The sequence below is a fragment of the Rhinolophus sinicus genome, linkage group LG16 (genome assembly GCF_036562045.2).
Source record: "Rhinolophus sinicus isolate RSC01 linkage group LG16, ASM3656204v1, whole genome shotgun sequence".
Taxonomy (NCBI): Eukaryota; Metazoa; Chordata; class Mammalia; order Chiroptera; family Rhinolophidae; genus Rhinolophus; species Rhinolophus sinicus.
The window spans coordinates 34,180,126-34,196,056 of NC_133765.1; positions in this window are offsets into that span (position 1 = coordinate 34,180,126).

Consider the following 15,931-nt stretch of genomic DNA (forward strand, 5'->3'; position numbering starts at 1 on the left):
GGGGCTGATCCCAACCCTTGATGATCCTAGTCCTGGGAGCCTCTGATCCCGCCGCGATGATGCTGTCAGGCCCAGAGAGGGGGAGTGATGACCCAAGGCCCTAGCCAGTGGCCAGGGCAAGAAGTCAAGGGCACACTCTTTCCAGGACCCTGGGCTAGGACTGCGATCCCCACCCTTCAAAATCCAAAGCTCAGAAGCCAAGGCCAGCTTGAGTGCAGTGCTTGCTCCAGAACTCTTATTTAGGGAGAATTTAAGGTGGGGGTCTGGTCTTGAAACCCTGTTTGCATGGCAAGTGCGTGGTTTATATTTAGGTAAGAGGGTTGTATTCCATTGTATTCCATAGTGGTTAGAGGCACAGGTAGGGCATTTGAATCCTGGAGTTGCTACATAATATGTGACTGGGGAACATACTGAACCCCTCTGCGCCTCAGTCTACCCATCTGTACAATGGGATTGATAACAGTGTGGTGGGGATTAAATGAGATAAAGCATAAGTCTCTGCAGTAGAACCTGGCACACAGTAAAGTCTCTGTTAACATTGGTTATGATTAATTATGTTTCTTTGGGGTTGAGGGGGTTGATGGAGAATGCAGGGGACTTGGCATTGCCACAGCCTGAATATGGGGAAAGCGGCTATGGCCCTGCCCCTGGCCCAGGTCCACAGTATCTCCAGTGAGGTGGGAAGGTGGAGCTGACGCTCTAGGAGCAGGAAGGTCAGGGATCGCCACAGCACCCCCACACCTGAGTTCTCAGGTATCGCTTCCCTGAAAGATGGAGTGGTGACTGCTGGCCAGCCATGGCATTTACCTGAGGGCTCCAGGACAGCTCCCTATCTCTAGCTTGGCCGCAGCCCCCAGAAACTCCATGGCTGACCCACCTTGTGCTCTTCCCAGGGAACTGTATCAACTGTCCTCATTGCCTGGAAACTCGTTTCCCAGCCGTGACACTGACTGTCACAGCCTATGACTGTGCCACGACCCTCTGCCCTCTTGCATTTTGGCTCCCAAAATGTCCTGCATCAGCCTTTTTTAAAAAATACAGAAAAACACGTCATCATGGCTAGTAATGACTTCAGAGTACATTCGGTCCAATTTTTCCTGATTTTTCCGATGAGAGAAACTGACAAATAGCAATAAAGTGACTGAGGCTACTCCCCTCTTCCTTCCTTCCTCCTTCCCGTTTCCCTTGCTCCACACCAGGGTGCAGAGTTGCCTTGTACCAGGATAGAACCCCCTCCCCGCTTTCCTCAGCAAACCCTGCCAGCCCCCGGGCCACCTCTCCAAGAAGCCCTCTCCGAACTCCCTAGTCCCAGGTCTGAGGTTCAGCAAAGCCCTGCCATGGGTCAGCTTTAGCCAGCAACCCTACGGGTGGAGTTGGGGACAGGGTGGGTCCCAGGACAGTTAGAGAACTTTCCTGGGCCATGTAGTTAGCAAGTGGCAGAGTAGAACCAGGTTATTCTAACTCCAGAGCCTACACTTTTCATTGCTGCATTGACTTCTATACAAATAGGAAATGCTGATATTCCCACAGGACAGATAGAGAAACTGAGGCCTGGAGAGGTGAACATATGTCCGCGAGGTTATGGAGCCAGTAAGAACAGAGACCTAAACTCCAGCCTATTTGCTTCTGAAGTTGGATTCCATTCCACCAGTCCAGACACCTTCTCCCTTCCTTTCTCCATTTTCTGGGCAAATTTGGAGGCAGGGGCGGTGATCCCACCACCTTATTCTGCCCCTCCTGGGGTGCCTTGCCAGCCTGCCCTCAGTGTCCACCTCAGCCCCCTGGGTCTAGGTTTCCAACTGAGAAAACCAGAGCGGAGGTAGCCCAGAGGGAGCTCTTGCAGGCCAGAAGTTTCCACCAACGGGGCGGGGGGCTCAGTGCAGCCCTCCCACCCTCCCGGAGGAGGAGAAACATCTGTCCTCTTGCTCACAGTGGCCCACTCAGCCCCCCACTCCTGGAGTCTGGCCTGCATGTGTCCTTGGCTCAAGGTCAATGTTTACTGAATCAAGGAAGCATGTCATCAGCAGCCTTGTGGTGCCAAAGTCAGGTGTCCAGCTCAGCTGGGCAGGGCTGATGACCTTGTCCCTCCTCCCCTCTGGGCTTTGTTTCCAGAAACAGTGGGTCTCCGTCACACTGTGGACCCATCTGTAGGTCCCTCTGCCGTCAGTAGGCAGAGACTGGGGAGGGGTTACCCGCGGGGCCAGTTTCTGGAGACCCCATGTTCCTTTTCCCATGTTCCCTCTCAGGCTGGACCCAGCTGCATAATAGGTTAGCAGTGGCTGTCGCTGCTCTTTGAAGTGTCACTCTGTGCCCAACCTGAGCTAGGAGCTGGGCTTGTACAGCTGGTCTCCGCCATGCCTGGTGTGCAGAAAAGAGCAAACACAGCAGGCTTGAGGCTGCTTGCGAGGGTGAGCCTGGGTTGGCATCGGGGAACTTGGATTTCAGGGAGGCTGTGGCTCACGGGGCCCACACTGTTTGTACAAGCTCTGAGCTTGGTCGGAGCACCTGCTTCCCTCCTGGGAGTCTGGGGTTCTGGTACCTGCTATGCAGCGGGCGCCAGTAAAAACCCTGGACGCTTAGGCTCAGACACACTTCCCTGGTAGACACTCACAATCCGTTGCTGGAGAAATTAGGTGCATCCCGTGTGACGTCACTGGGAGAAGACCCTAGGCGGCTTGCACCTGGTTTCCTGTGGACGTATCCCCATACCCCCTTTTCCTGGGCCGATTTTGTTCTGTGTCCTTTCGCTGTAATACCTCTCAGCCATGAGTAAGACTATATGCTGGGTCTTGGGAGTCCTCCTAGCATGTCATCAAACCTAGGGGTGGGCTTGGGAACCCCTGACAGCAGGGGGGATTCGTGCGATGGACCCTGACTCACTGAAAGATGGCAGCAACATTGTTTGGGGAAAGGAAGGATGAAGAGGCAACGGATGCCCTTCCTAGGACACGTATGTGCGATTCCTGGCTGGATAAACCCTGGCCATCTTCTTCCTGACCACCGTGACCAAGATGGCCTCGACCCTGAGCTCCTTTCTGAAGACCTTGCTGAGCACTTGGTACCTGCCCAGGGGCCATGAGGCGGCCTGCATGGCTTCGTGAATGGATGACACCTTGGATGCCTGAGCGGCTATGTGAGACGCAGCTTGAGCTGCAGCTGAATCTGTTGTGGGAGGTGGAAACTACCTCTGGGATTTCACAATGATAGATGGGACCCCAGGAGAGCTGACCAGCTGGATCCCTTGAGCGATTTTGGCTGTGCTGGCTAAAACGAGGAGGAAGGAGCCCAGTCTCCCGATGCCTTTGGGCTTTGTTCTCCCCTCAAAGTGGGAGGAGAAAAGGGCCCAAACATTCCAAAAGCTGGGCTTTGAGTGGACCAAAAATGTTGAAAGTTTGCATTATCCTCTCCTGCAGGTGGGAGGGAAAAAGTTCAATCAGTTTCGAGAGCTAGAGCAGAGCTTTAGATAAATCAGAGGCGGAAAAGGAAGGCGGATACTCCAGCTGCTACTGCCGTCCTACCCTATCTATGCTGAATTTACTGCCAGGGGTTTAAGTACGTTTGCAACGAAAATAAAGGGAGGGGGACAAATTTTTTTTAAATGGCTTTGTATTTTATAATGGTTACAACTGGATGTATGATTAAAATGTTATATGCTTGTAATTTCGTAAGTGCTGGAGTGATTGTCACAGTCACGAAGAGCTGAAAAAAACAAAACAAAAATCTATCACTGGGACACAACTTTCTTGCATTTTGCCATGTGGGCAGGAAGGGATTTGAATTCTTTGAGTATTGAAGACAGAACAAGTCTCTAATGATTCTTACTATGATTTTTTGCCCGTTGGACCCTTCTGAAAAAAAAAAGAAGCCAGCATGAAAAAGAGAGGCAATCTCTAAGTCAAGATATACTTTTGAGGTTTATAAAAGCAGTTTTTAGTTGCTAATGAGCTCTTGTTAAATCATGTCTGACCTTTAGAGGCTGATGATTTTCCATGGTGTGCATATTTTTGAGGGGGTCAACTTGGGTTCTAGGACCAGTATGACAAAAGGGTTTGGGGAAGCCTTGCTTGTCTCTTGGGACCCACCTGTCTGGCCCTGCAGCATCTCAGCTTGGCTGCAGCAAAAGAAAATCTGCTGGTTCCCTCCCCCTCCCCGACTTTATTGAGGAATAATTGACAAAGTTTGAGTGCAAAACATGCCAGCAATTCTTAGCCACTGGGTGGAGTGGAAATAAAGAGAACCAGTTCAGCCTCGCCACCTGGAATCTTCTGCTTTTGAGAGCACCCCAGATTTAGTGGCTGAAGAGTTTACTTCCTCCTTTGCATGGCCAATTGCCCTTCTGATTCTGCAGCAAATAATAGTTACATGATTTGCATCACGATTTCCATGATTTAAAAATTTGTAAGTATGGCTTTTTGAAGGTCATACTTATCGAGGTGTAATTTACACAGAATGAAATTTACCCTTTTCAGTGTACAGCTCTATGTGTTTCAAAAACATACGTAGTAGCGTAGCTATCACCGCAATTCAAGATATAAAAGAATTGCATTACCCCAACACATACCCATCCACCCAGCCACTCCTGCTGTATACCTTTGTAGTTTATCCCTCTCCCATCCCAATCCCCAATAACCACTGATCTTTCTATCCCCATAGTTTTGCCATCACGCCACATAAATGAGTCAAGACATTATGTATCCTGACGAGTCTGGCTTCTTTCACACGATATAATGCCTCTGAGAGTCCTCCACGTTGGTGTCTGTATGCTGACTATGTTTCTTTTCATTGCAGAGGCTTCTGCTAGTTTGTTAATGCTTCTTGTTAACTTTTTATAATCATCTGATTGAGATCTCAAAGAAGACTGAGTCTTGGCTACAAGACAATATAAAGTCTTGGAGAACAGAGGCGGGGAGACAGAATTCTTCATCTTACCAAGAGGAGGGTTTTACCATGCTCTCTAAAGATGATGCCTCCAGAAACAGAAGTTTTAGAATTTTATTTAAAGCGCTAAAGAAAAGCAAGTCAAAACCTAACTATTATAAAATATGTTGGGTGGAAGCAGGGAGTGGAAGGGGGCAACGGTGGTGGGAAAAAGTCCTCGTCTTTCAAAAAACAAACAAAAAGTTTTGGTCCTTCACAATGAGATGTTCATGAATAGATAAGTCCAGGAAACAAAACTAGAAACTTCCAAATGGGTGCAGACCCTACGAAGAGGGAGGAGGTTTATGGGAGCAGGAAGGGAGGCTATTCTTATTTATTGAAGCCCTTTTAGAGGATAGAGGCTACTAGGGTCACACTTTGGGTTTCTGGGGGTGTTAGGAATGTTCTTGATCTGGATGCCTGTTAACAGCGTGCTCACTTTGTGAAAATTCATTGAGATTTGTGTCCTTTCCAAATGGATGTTGTAGTTGAGTAAAAAATGATTTTTTTTTTTATTGTGGTACAATACACATAACATAAAATTTACCATTAGTGACATTTAGTACATTCACACTGTTATGTAAGCATCAGCACTGTCTACTTCCAGAACATTCTTATTACGCCAAAGAAGAAATCCCAAGCCCCTTACCCGTCACCCCCCCAACTGTCACCTGACAGTTCCCCTGTCCTCCTAGCCCTAGACAATCACCAATCTGCTTTCTGTTTCTATGGATTTGCTTATTTGGGACATTCTGTATACATGAAATCATGCAATGTGTGGTCTTGTGTGACTGGCTTCTTTCACTAAGCATAATATTTTCAAGTTTCATCGTATGCGTATACCAGATTTTATTTATCCATTATCATCAGTTGGTGGGTTGTTTTCTACTTTTTGGCTATTATGAACAATGCTGCGAATGTCCGTGTATAAGTTTTTGTGTAGACATGTGTTCTCATTTCTCTTGGGTTTATACCCAGGTAGGAGAAGAATTGCTGGATTATCTGGTAACTCTGCGTTTCACATTTTGAGGAACTGCCAGATGGTTGTCCACAGCGGCTGTACCATTTTGCCTTCCCACCAGCCATGCATGGGGGTTCCAGTTTCTCCACATTCTCCCAAATAGTTGTCCGTCTTTTTGGTTCTAGCCATTTCATCACCCACTGAACGGACAGCTCACTGTGGTTTTGATTTACATTTCCCTAATAGCTAAAGATGTTGATTTGTGTGTGCTTATTGTTAATTCTTCTTTGGAGAAATATCTATTCATAGCCTTTGCCTATTTTTAAATTGGATTATTTGTCTTTTACTTATTGAGTGGTAAGGGTTTCTTAGATATGCTGGAATCAAGTCCCTTATCAGATATAAGATTTGCAACTTTTCCCCCGTTCTGTCAGTGGTAGTTCCACTTTCTTGATGGTTTGCAACACAAAAGTTTTTAATTTTGATGAAGTCCAACTTATCTATTTTTTCTTTTGTTACTTGTACTTTTGGTGTTGTATCTATGAAGGGAGGGTGATTTTTTAACTTAAAAGGCCTCAGCTGAAGGGGTGTGATCGGTCTCCAAGTTGTCACCTCTGGAGGCAGAGTACTTGTTCAAAATAATAGTAACAACAATAAGAACAACAACAGTGAAAACTCTGATTTTCTGGTCACTTTCCTTGATGTGCCAGGCACTGTGCAAAGCACATGACACGCTACACCCTCTACTCATTAAATCCCTAATGTTCCTGTGAGGTAGCTGCTGTCACCACGCTCATTTTACAGATTAGGAAATAGAGGCTCAGGAAGGTGGCCAAGGACACACAGCTAAAAAAGTGACAGAACTGAGAATTGAACCCAGGCCGGACTCTCTCCAGAGTCTGTGTGTTCCAGCCATGCTGTCGTCGCTCAGATATTTTGGAAAATGCTTTGGGAATGCTCCCCAAGCCCATTTTCAAGCAGCAGGAGAAAACCAGTCTCCTGGTTTTACTCACGAAGACCCTGGAGAAAGTTTTTCTTAACTTGGCCTGTGGCTAAGTAGGAAGGGCAGGCTTGGTGGGGGAGGGGGCAGGGGAGGCAGGAGCACTGCAGGCTGTGAGGGAGCTCTGTGGACAGGCTGGAGAGGAGCTACGCCCTGTGTAGGCAGAGGGCGCTCCTGCTGAGCAACCTTAGGCAAATGACTTAACCTCTCTGTGCCTCAGTTCCCTCATCTGTAATATGGAAATTATAACAGTACTTCCCTCATAGTTTTGTTACAAGAATCATCCAATCTAATGTATGTAGAGTGCTTTGCTTGACACCTGGCCATGGTGGACTCAGTTAATGGTAACTGGTTATGCTCATTATTATGAGGAATGCAGGAGGGTCTCAGATATCAGGTTGGGGGTGTGGGCTTTGTCTTTGAGGCAATGGGGAGCTATTGAAGGTTTTATAGCAGAGTTACAACATCATCAGGACTTTAAAGGCTTCTCTGCTCAAGGCCAGCGTGGGGAAGGGAGCCGAGCAGGAAACCCCAGCTGTGTGTAGCTGCTGTGTTTGGACTGAGTGGTCCAGTGGCTTATTTGTGATTCTTTATGATGTTTGGGGACCATAAATAAACCAAGAGCCTTTAGTTACATTTGAAAATTGGACCTAAAACAATCAGAACAGCCTTGTGCTCTGCTTCCTAGAGGCTATAACTGCAGACTTTCCAACAGGCAGAACTAATGAGGGTTCAGAGGCACAAGGACAGAACTTCCCTTGTGGGGTCCCCTGCCAGGCCCCACAGCGCTCCCCACCAAGGGCTGAGATCGCAGTTGGGGACCAGAGGGGGTGAGGGCTGGCCTGGGTGCACAGCTCTTATCAGGACTAGTGCAGCTGGGCAGGGTCAGCTGGGTGGGGCTGGTCTTTATCTGTTGGGGCACATGATTGAACTTTGGGGTGACAGGCAGCTATATCACCAGACAACAGTTGTAGCCTGAGGGACCAGAGAGTTGATGGCATGGGATACGGGATCCCTGAGCTCTGGAGACGGCGTGATCATGGGCCACTCCCAGGCCCTTTCTGGTTCTCAGTGTCCCAAACTGCAAGAAGTACGCTGTGGATCAACGTGGTGTAAAGCATGTCATCCGTGCTTGGTTCTGGGGACACGGAGGAGCGTCCTGGATATTTGTTGTTTTTACATCTCCCACATCCATTCCTACCCAGTTGAACAACAGCATCTCACTTTTCCTTTGGGGAACCGTCCCTTCCCTTCCTCTGCCCATGTGTTTGGGGACATGTGAGCCAGGACTGGCCAACAAGAATCCCTGTGGTTGGTTCAGGGATGGGCGCCTGACCAGAGCTGGCCAGTGCAGGTTTGCTCTGGGACTTCTGCTTGAGCTCGGGGTTTGCTGAGCTGACTGAGTGGCACTGCAGTGCCCGTGTCTGACTCCATGGAGGGAAAACGTGCCTGTGTATGAAACCCGCACAGAGAAAGCAGGGATGAGAGAAAGAGACAGGCCGGCTGCTGGTCTCTGAGCAACTTGTTCCAGGAATGCTTCTGGGTGAGCCAAAATGTCCCCTCTTTTGCTTAAGCTAGTTTGAGTTGGGTTTCTGGCCTTTACAACCACTATCCTGACGAACAGAAGGAGAATAATAATAATAGCAACAGCAACACTATCTATGAGCTCTTTTTCAATATCAGGCACCAAAGTGGGGGGCAGTGGGAGTTGTCTGTCAGCAGCTGGCATTGGCATTGTTTAGATTTGCTGGCACAAAATGATAAAATAATGTCGACAGACTTTTAGCAGTCCTTCTTACTACTTTTAAATTCTCTACGGACAATGCACCCCTGCCATAGGCATGGAGATAGGCTCTTCCTCCTCCCTTCTAGGAAGGGCTTGCTGTGCAGCTGCAGGGAGAGTGGCTGGCTGGCTGTCAGCTCCTCTTGGATCTGCCGTAGCTGCAGAGACGCCAGGCTGCCCCTCCCAGGGGGACTGAGTATGGCAGGGCTAGAAAGTCTGGCCATTGGGTAGAAAGCCCAGTGGGGGGCAACTCTGGCTGGCAGTTTTGTCTCCAGAGGCTGCCCCCGTGGAGTTGGCCAAGGCCTCGGGCCTCTACTGATGGTTCCTTCTCCCCAGTCTGGCTCACTCCTTCCTTTCACTGATGTGGGTCCCTAAAAAATTATTGAGCCCCAAACCCTGTCTCAGCCTCTGCTTCCGGAGAACCTATTCCGTGACACAACCCCTTACTACTGGGGGTGGACAGCACCCTCCACCTCTCCCGCCCTGGCGTGCCGCTTCCAAACACTGTGCCGTGTTGGCCTCTCAACTTACTGTTATTTCTCCCAGGTTACAGATGAGGAAACTGAGACTCAGGAAGAGGAAGACTTGCCAAACAACTTGTCCACTGTGGTTAGAAAATGCTGACCCAGAACCTGGATCTGGACCACATTTATATTACTGTGTTTGCTGCTCTCCAGTCCTGGAACCAATCCCTTCTTTCAAGGTTTCGAGGAGTGTAGCATCCATTGGGGGAACATGTATGTGAAGGAGTGATCCAAACTTTATCACTTTTTAAAGTCTAGAACAGGTCCTGGAAGCATTTTCTGTAGAGGTAAGTAGGACGTATTTCAGGCTTTGAAGGCCATGTGACCTCTCCTGCAACTATTCAACTGTGCTGTTGTATTATATACATGAATTGATGTGGCTGTGTGCCAATAAAACTTTATTTACAAAAACAGGCAGGGGGATAAAAGAGACAGTGGTGCAAATTTGGACCAAAGGCTGTAGTCTGTCCACCCCTACCCTAGACAAACAGTAAAACAATAAATTAAGTCTTGGTTTGTAGCATTTGAATTTTGTGGTGTAAATACTCCCTATGGTCAATTTCAAGCTACCAATCAATGTGAGGTTACTGCACTTGGAATTGAGAATGGCAAGTGCAGTAGCATACAACACAGATATGATAGAAGCAGAGGTAATACTAAAACGTAGTGAACTAATTAGGAAGTGACGAGATTTGAGTATGTACTACCTTTGCTTTTGATACACTTTGTTTAGTTGTAAGCTTATATGTAATATTTTGGCTGCCTTTTAATTTAATCTTTAGTATAATTTAATTTTAAGTCATGCTGGTTTTTTTTTTTTGGTTTTTTTTTTTTAAATAACGGTTCTCAAACTTTCCAAAGAATTAGCAATGGGCTCTTCCGCGCTGGTAAGAGCTGCTCCGGTTGCCTGAGGTTTAGGGGGTGGGAGGACGCCATGGTTGGGGAATGGGCAGAGGAGAGCAGTGGCCATGGAGGCTGGGCAGCTATGGCATTGAGGCCCAGGGCACATCAAAGGGATTTTCTCTTTCCTTTCAGGCCAAACTACCATCACGTCAGTACCTTTATCACTTGCATAAGCCAAGGGGGAGGTTACTCAATATCAATCATTGATCCCTTCCAGAATGAACCTGTGTCCTCCCCATCCAAAGTCTCCAACCTTTCAAATATCTCCCATCTGTCAGGTCGGAGGACTGACTTTCATTCTTCTAACAGGGGAGTTAGCTTTGGCCTCCGATTTGCTGAACTGCCTTCAATTTATTGCTTAACCTCTCTGAACCTCCTTTTCCCATTTCTGAATATCAGGGAGAGCACTAAGAACTGAGTCTCTGTTATCTACAGGGATGAGTGACTATGTGTCCAATGCTTTGCATTTAACATAACAACCCTGCGAGGTAGGTATTATTATTATACCCATTTTACAGTTCAGGAAACCAAGGCTCAGAGAAGCCAAGTGGTTCATACTAGTAAGTGGTAGAGTTGAATTCATTCCCCCTTACTCCCAGGCCACGTTTCTCATATTGTCTCGTGTGTCTCACTGCCTTTGGAGACCCTCAGGATTTTTACAGGTGAAAGGGTCTGAGAGGCCATTATCTAGGGTCTTAAATCCCAAATGAACCAGAATCCAGGAGAGTGACATAGAAGAGATAAGAGCTGAGTAGGATTGTGAAGTTGCAAACTCACGCTTTGTCAATAAGAACAATGATTACTCAGCTTCAGCCAGTTGTTGCCTGTGGGCACTTGGGCCTAGTTTACTCAGATTTTGATTAAAAGAAGCTGGACATTTGAATTTTTATGTGAAATCCAAATTGACTTAAAACTTATATTGTTTTTCTCCATTTAGATGAAATATCCAGGATAGGTAAATCCATAGAAACAGAATGCAGGCTGGTGGGTGCCAGGAGCTGGGGGGGAGGGAGGATGGGGAGTGACTGCTAATGGGCACAGGGTTTCCTTCTGGGGTGACAAGAATGTTCTGGAACTAGATAGAAGTGATGGTTACACAACATTGTGAATGTATTAAATGCCGCTGAACTGTGCACTTAAAAAATGGTTATGTTGATGTTGCATGGATCTCATCTCAATTAAAAAAGTTGTATTGGTTCTAAAATTTTTTTACGATTTTGTACATTTTTTAATATTGGGAAATAGTGTTTTTACTGAAGATTAATAAACATGGAAAAGTGCAAAAATCGTACAGCGCTCTGAAATTTCACAAACTCAACACACCTGTTTAACCAGCTCATCTAGGTGTTTTATTCTTCTTTTCTTTTTAGGTGTTTCGTTCTTTATAACAGAATTAATACAAGTTAATCTAGGGGAAAAAAGAGAAAATACACATAGATTTTTAAAAAGGAGGAAAAAGAAAATGCAGAAAGTAAACACATCCGTAATCTTTCATCTGTAGGCAATCACCATGGACAATTTGGGCATATCCACCCAGACTATCTTCTAAAAATGTACAGGTATGACACTGTTCTGTAACATAATTTTTTTACCTATGCTTTGTAAATACTTTTCATGGTAATAAATACCTTTGTTCATCGTGTGTGTGTGTGTGTGTGTGTGTGTGTCCTTGAAAAACCATTGTAATTACTATAACCAACCCTTACAACCAAAGAATTAGAAACAGCATCTGCAATGATCTATCTCACTGGAAATGACAGTTTCATGCTCTTTGACAATGATTTTCTTTGTTAAATTACTCTGACTTCATATTAATGTCTTATTTTTTTCAATTGCTTTCTCCCTTGCCCTGCGCTCTGCCCAGGCACTAAATATTGACAGTCTCACGTGGACAACCCCCACCTTCTTCATCCTCTCGCTGTCATATAGAAGCATATATAGGCACATACATGGGGGAGCTGATTTTGTTGTATAAAATTAGGATCATACAGCATGTGGGTCTCTGCATCTTAATTTCCCCAGTGTCTAAATATTGGCGACTGTGCTGGATGGTCTATTTGCCCTTCCAAGTCTCTTCCTCCCTGTCTCCCTCTATGCCCCAAGCTCCTTTGCCCTCAGCCAGCCAGAGGCTGGGGCAGGAGGTGAGAGGAGGGAGAGGACAGCTATTTCCTGCCATGCTCCCCCTCTGCCAGATGTTTGGGCAGCAGCTGTGTTCCTCTGCTGAAGATCACACTCCTGTTGGGTGGCCACACCTTCTCTAGGTTCCAAAGCTACTCCCTTCCTTTGACCTTGTAAGTCTGGGGGTGGGATCTGACCCTCAGGGTGGCCGTCCCAGGTGGTTTTATCATCCCTTTAAATGCTCCCTTCACTTTGCCTTGACTCTGTAAATAGCCCTTTCATTAAATGCCCCTTAAATGTTCTGAGTGTGCCAGCTGTTTTGTGAGGAGGCCCTGAACTGATTCAGCAACTAATTTAAAATTCTTAAAAATTCTTAGCCAACTCACACAATCCTGCCACCAATTTGGACGTTGGTTTATAGCTGCGGGAATGGAGGGTAATTGACTTGGCAGTCTGCCTGACTCCGAGGCCAGGGTGGAGGGGAAATACGGAAAATTTGCTGAGTCCTGAAGGCAGGCAATATGAATTATGACCGACCAGGTCTTCCTAGGGTACCTCTAGGTTCCTGGCTCTATTTCCCAATTCTGGATCTCTTGGTTCTGAAATGGAAATGAGCACAATATGGGCGTTTGGAAGAAGCAAACAATTTAAGTTCTCTGAAACCTTAAACAAAGGCTTTCTAAAACAAAGGCTTTGCTGGCTATCTGTGCAAGTAAGATGAACCAGAACAACTGGAATGGGGAAATAGCCTGTTCCCTTAGACTCCTCTGGTAAACATTCACTCAGTCAAACATTTGAAGGTAAACAAGCCTCAACCAACATCCTTTGTCCTCAGTGCTTAGACACAGATAAACATGCGTTGATAATAACAGGTGGAAAGTGCTGTAAACAGCCTAGCTTTGGGGAGGGTTGGAGAATGATTCCCCAGGGGAGGTAATATGTGAGCTGGATCCTGAAGGAGGAGCTGAAATCACTGTGGCCTGGGGCGGCCTGGTGGCCCAGTTGGTTAGAGCCCCAGCTCTTGACAACAAGGTTGCCGGTTCTATTCCCTCATGGGATGATGGGCTGCGTCCCCTACAGCTTAAAGATTGAAGACAGCTGCTGGACTTGGAGCTGAGCTGCACCCTCCACAACGAGATTGAAGGACAATTACTTGGAGCTGATGGGCCCTGGAGAAACACACTGTCCCCCAATATTACCCAAAAAAATTTAAAGGAAGAAAAAAGTTATCAGCCTGACTTGACCTGACCTGAGATGGTGCCCTAGAGAAGGGATGAGCAGGTGCCCGACCCTGTGCCAAGAGAGATGGAGCAATACATGTACCAGAAAGTGTGGCTGGAACATAAGTTGTCTATGTGTGGTGGAGGGTGTGTGTGTGTGTGGGTTCAAAAGACAAGTGGGGATTAGAAGAGTCTTGAAAGACAAGAGAAGGGTGCTGGAAAGCCACCGAAAGCTTTTAAATAGCAGAGTGACAATGTCACACTTTGGGTAGGTTATTTTGGGTGCTGTATGGAGAATGGATGAAAGGGGCAACCTAGAAGCTGAGACAGTTCATAGGCCACTGCAATCAGGAAAAATATTGGGGTGGTAGGAGAATAGAGGTGAAGGTGATGGATGAGAGCTATGAATGCAGGAGCAGAAACAGAATCTAGGTTTATGATAATCATAACAATATTGACAATAATAACATAATATAGTGATTTAAACAATAGGTGTGGTTTCAAGACTGCATAGGTGAGAATCTTCTCCCCTCCCTTTTATTTGGAAAAATGTCAAACCTCAGAAGAGTTGCAAGATTGTTTCCATGAACATCCATATACCCTTCACCTAGGTTTACCTATTGTTACATTTTGCCCCTCTCTTTCTCTCTCTCTCTCTTTCTCTCCCCCCTTTCTCTCTCTCTCTCTCTGTAGCTTTTTTTCCTGAACCACTTGCAAATTGCAGAAATTATGACACTACACCTCTAGATATTTTAGCATTCATCTCCTTTGAATAAGGAGAGTCTCTTATATAATTACAATACCATTTTCTTACTGAGAGAATTTAATAGTGATACACTATAATACTAAGTCCATATCAAATTATCAAATTTCACTAATTATCCCAATAATGTCTTTTAAAATTGCTGCTTTTTAATGAAAAAAAAATCTAATATCTAATCAAAGATCATGCATTGTACTTAGTTATTGTGTGTCTCTCTTTTTTCCCTTTTTTTGGGGGTGGGGTCAACGTTAGAAATGTTAGTTTATTTAAAAAAGATAATTGAACAAAATATAGGAGTCCTAGTGTAATTGGTTCTACTTTTTTTCTTTCTAAAGATGATTTTTGTAACTTTCTATTTTGAAATTATTTCAAACTCACAGGAAAGTTGCAAAGATGGTACAGAGAATGTTCACATATATTGTTCATGTAGGTTTCACCTAGAATCAGCAATTATTTTCACTTTGCCACATTTGCCTCATCATTCTCTTGTCTACAAATATAAATTCGTATTTTTTTATGAACCATTTGAAAATAAGTTGGCTCTCTTTCCCCTCGATACTACAGGTTGCTTTTTCTAGGGACAGTGTCTTGTATAACCACAGTGTCAGCATCAAAATTAGGAAATGTAACATTGATACTCTACCAGCCAATTCAAATCTCCCCAATTGTCTCAAGAATGTCTTTTATGGCTTTTATTATTTTTTTGGGGGGGGACCTAGGATCCAAACAAAGAGCACACATTGCATTTCCCTGCATCTCTTCAATCTTTAATCCAGGCAATCACCTACCATGTGCATGTATTTCACAACACTGACCTTTTTGAAGAGTTCAAGCCAGTTGTTTTGAAGAATGTCCCTCAAATTAGGATTTGTTTTCCATCGTTGGATTCAGGGCAAACATGGTTGAATACTACATCAGTGATGTTGTGTCCTTTTCAGTGCAAAACATTAGGGGCGCATATTAAGATATTAAGTTTCATCATTTGATTTTAAGCGGGGTTGAAATTTGGGCTGCTTATTTTGCTGGTTGGGCAAGTTGGTTATTGAGATAGCTTTCTCAGCTGTCAAATGAGGGTAATATTGGTTTCAAGAACAGTGTCTTGCTGTTTTAAGTATTTGGTAAATTATTGGTATTACTATTACCGTTATCATCAATATTATTTTTAACCAAAATTTATAGAGACTTTAATTATGTGACAGGGACTGAGCCCAGCATTCAATTCTGTACCCCTCTAGCACCCAGGACAATGTGAGGCACAAAGGAAGCATTCAATAAATATTTGTTGGCAAAATGTCAGCTCTATGACATTGATTGCTATTGATATGGAACCAATTTACAGATGCGAAAACGGAGGCTCAGAGAAATGTAGTAATTTACCTAAGGTCACTACATTGCAGTAAGTAGATTTGAACTCAAGCTTGTAAGGTTTGTAAAACGGGGGATTCGGAATCTGAGTGTTTTGTAAACCCTCAGGGGCTCTGTCATGTGAAGAGCTGAGCTGGAGAGCCATGCATAGTGCTCTCGGACGGACATATGAGTAGTCGGCATTCAATACGTAAATGTTAGTTGCATGAATGAGGAAAGAAAATGAGTCAGCTAAGGAGTGATCATCCGCCCTGGTCAGGGCCAGCGCTTGGAGGGTACAGACAGGGAAGCCAATCCTCCGCATCCCGCCCCAGGTGGAGTCGCCACAGGACCACGTGTTCCAGCAGGGTGTGGCTTCCGGTGACACCGCCCCCACC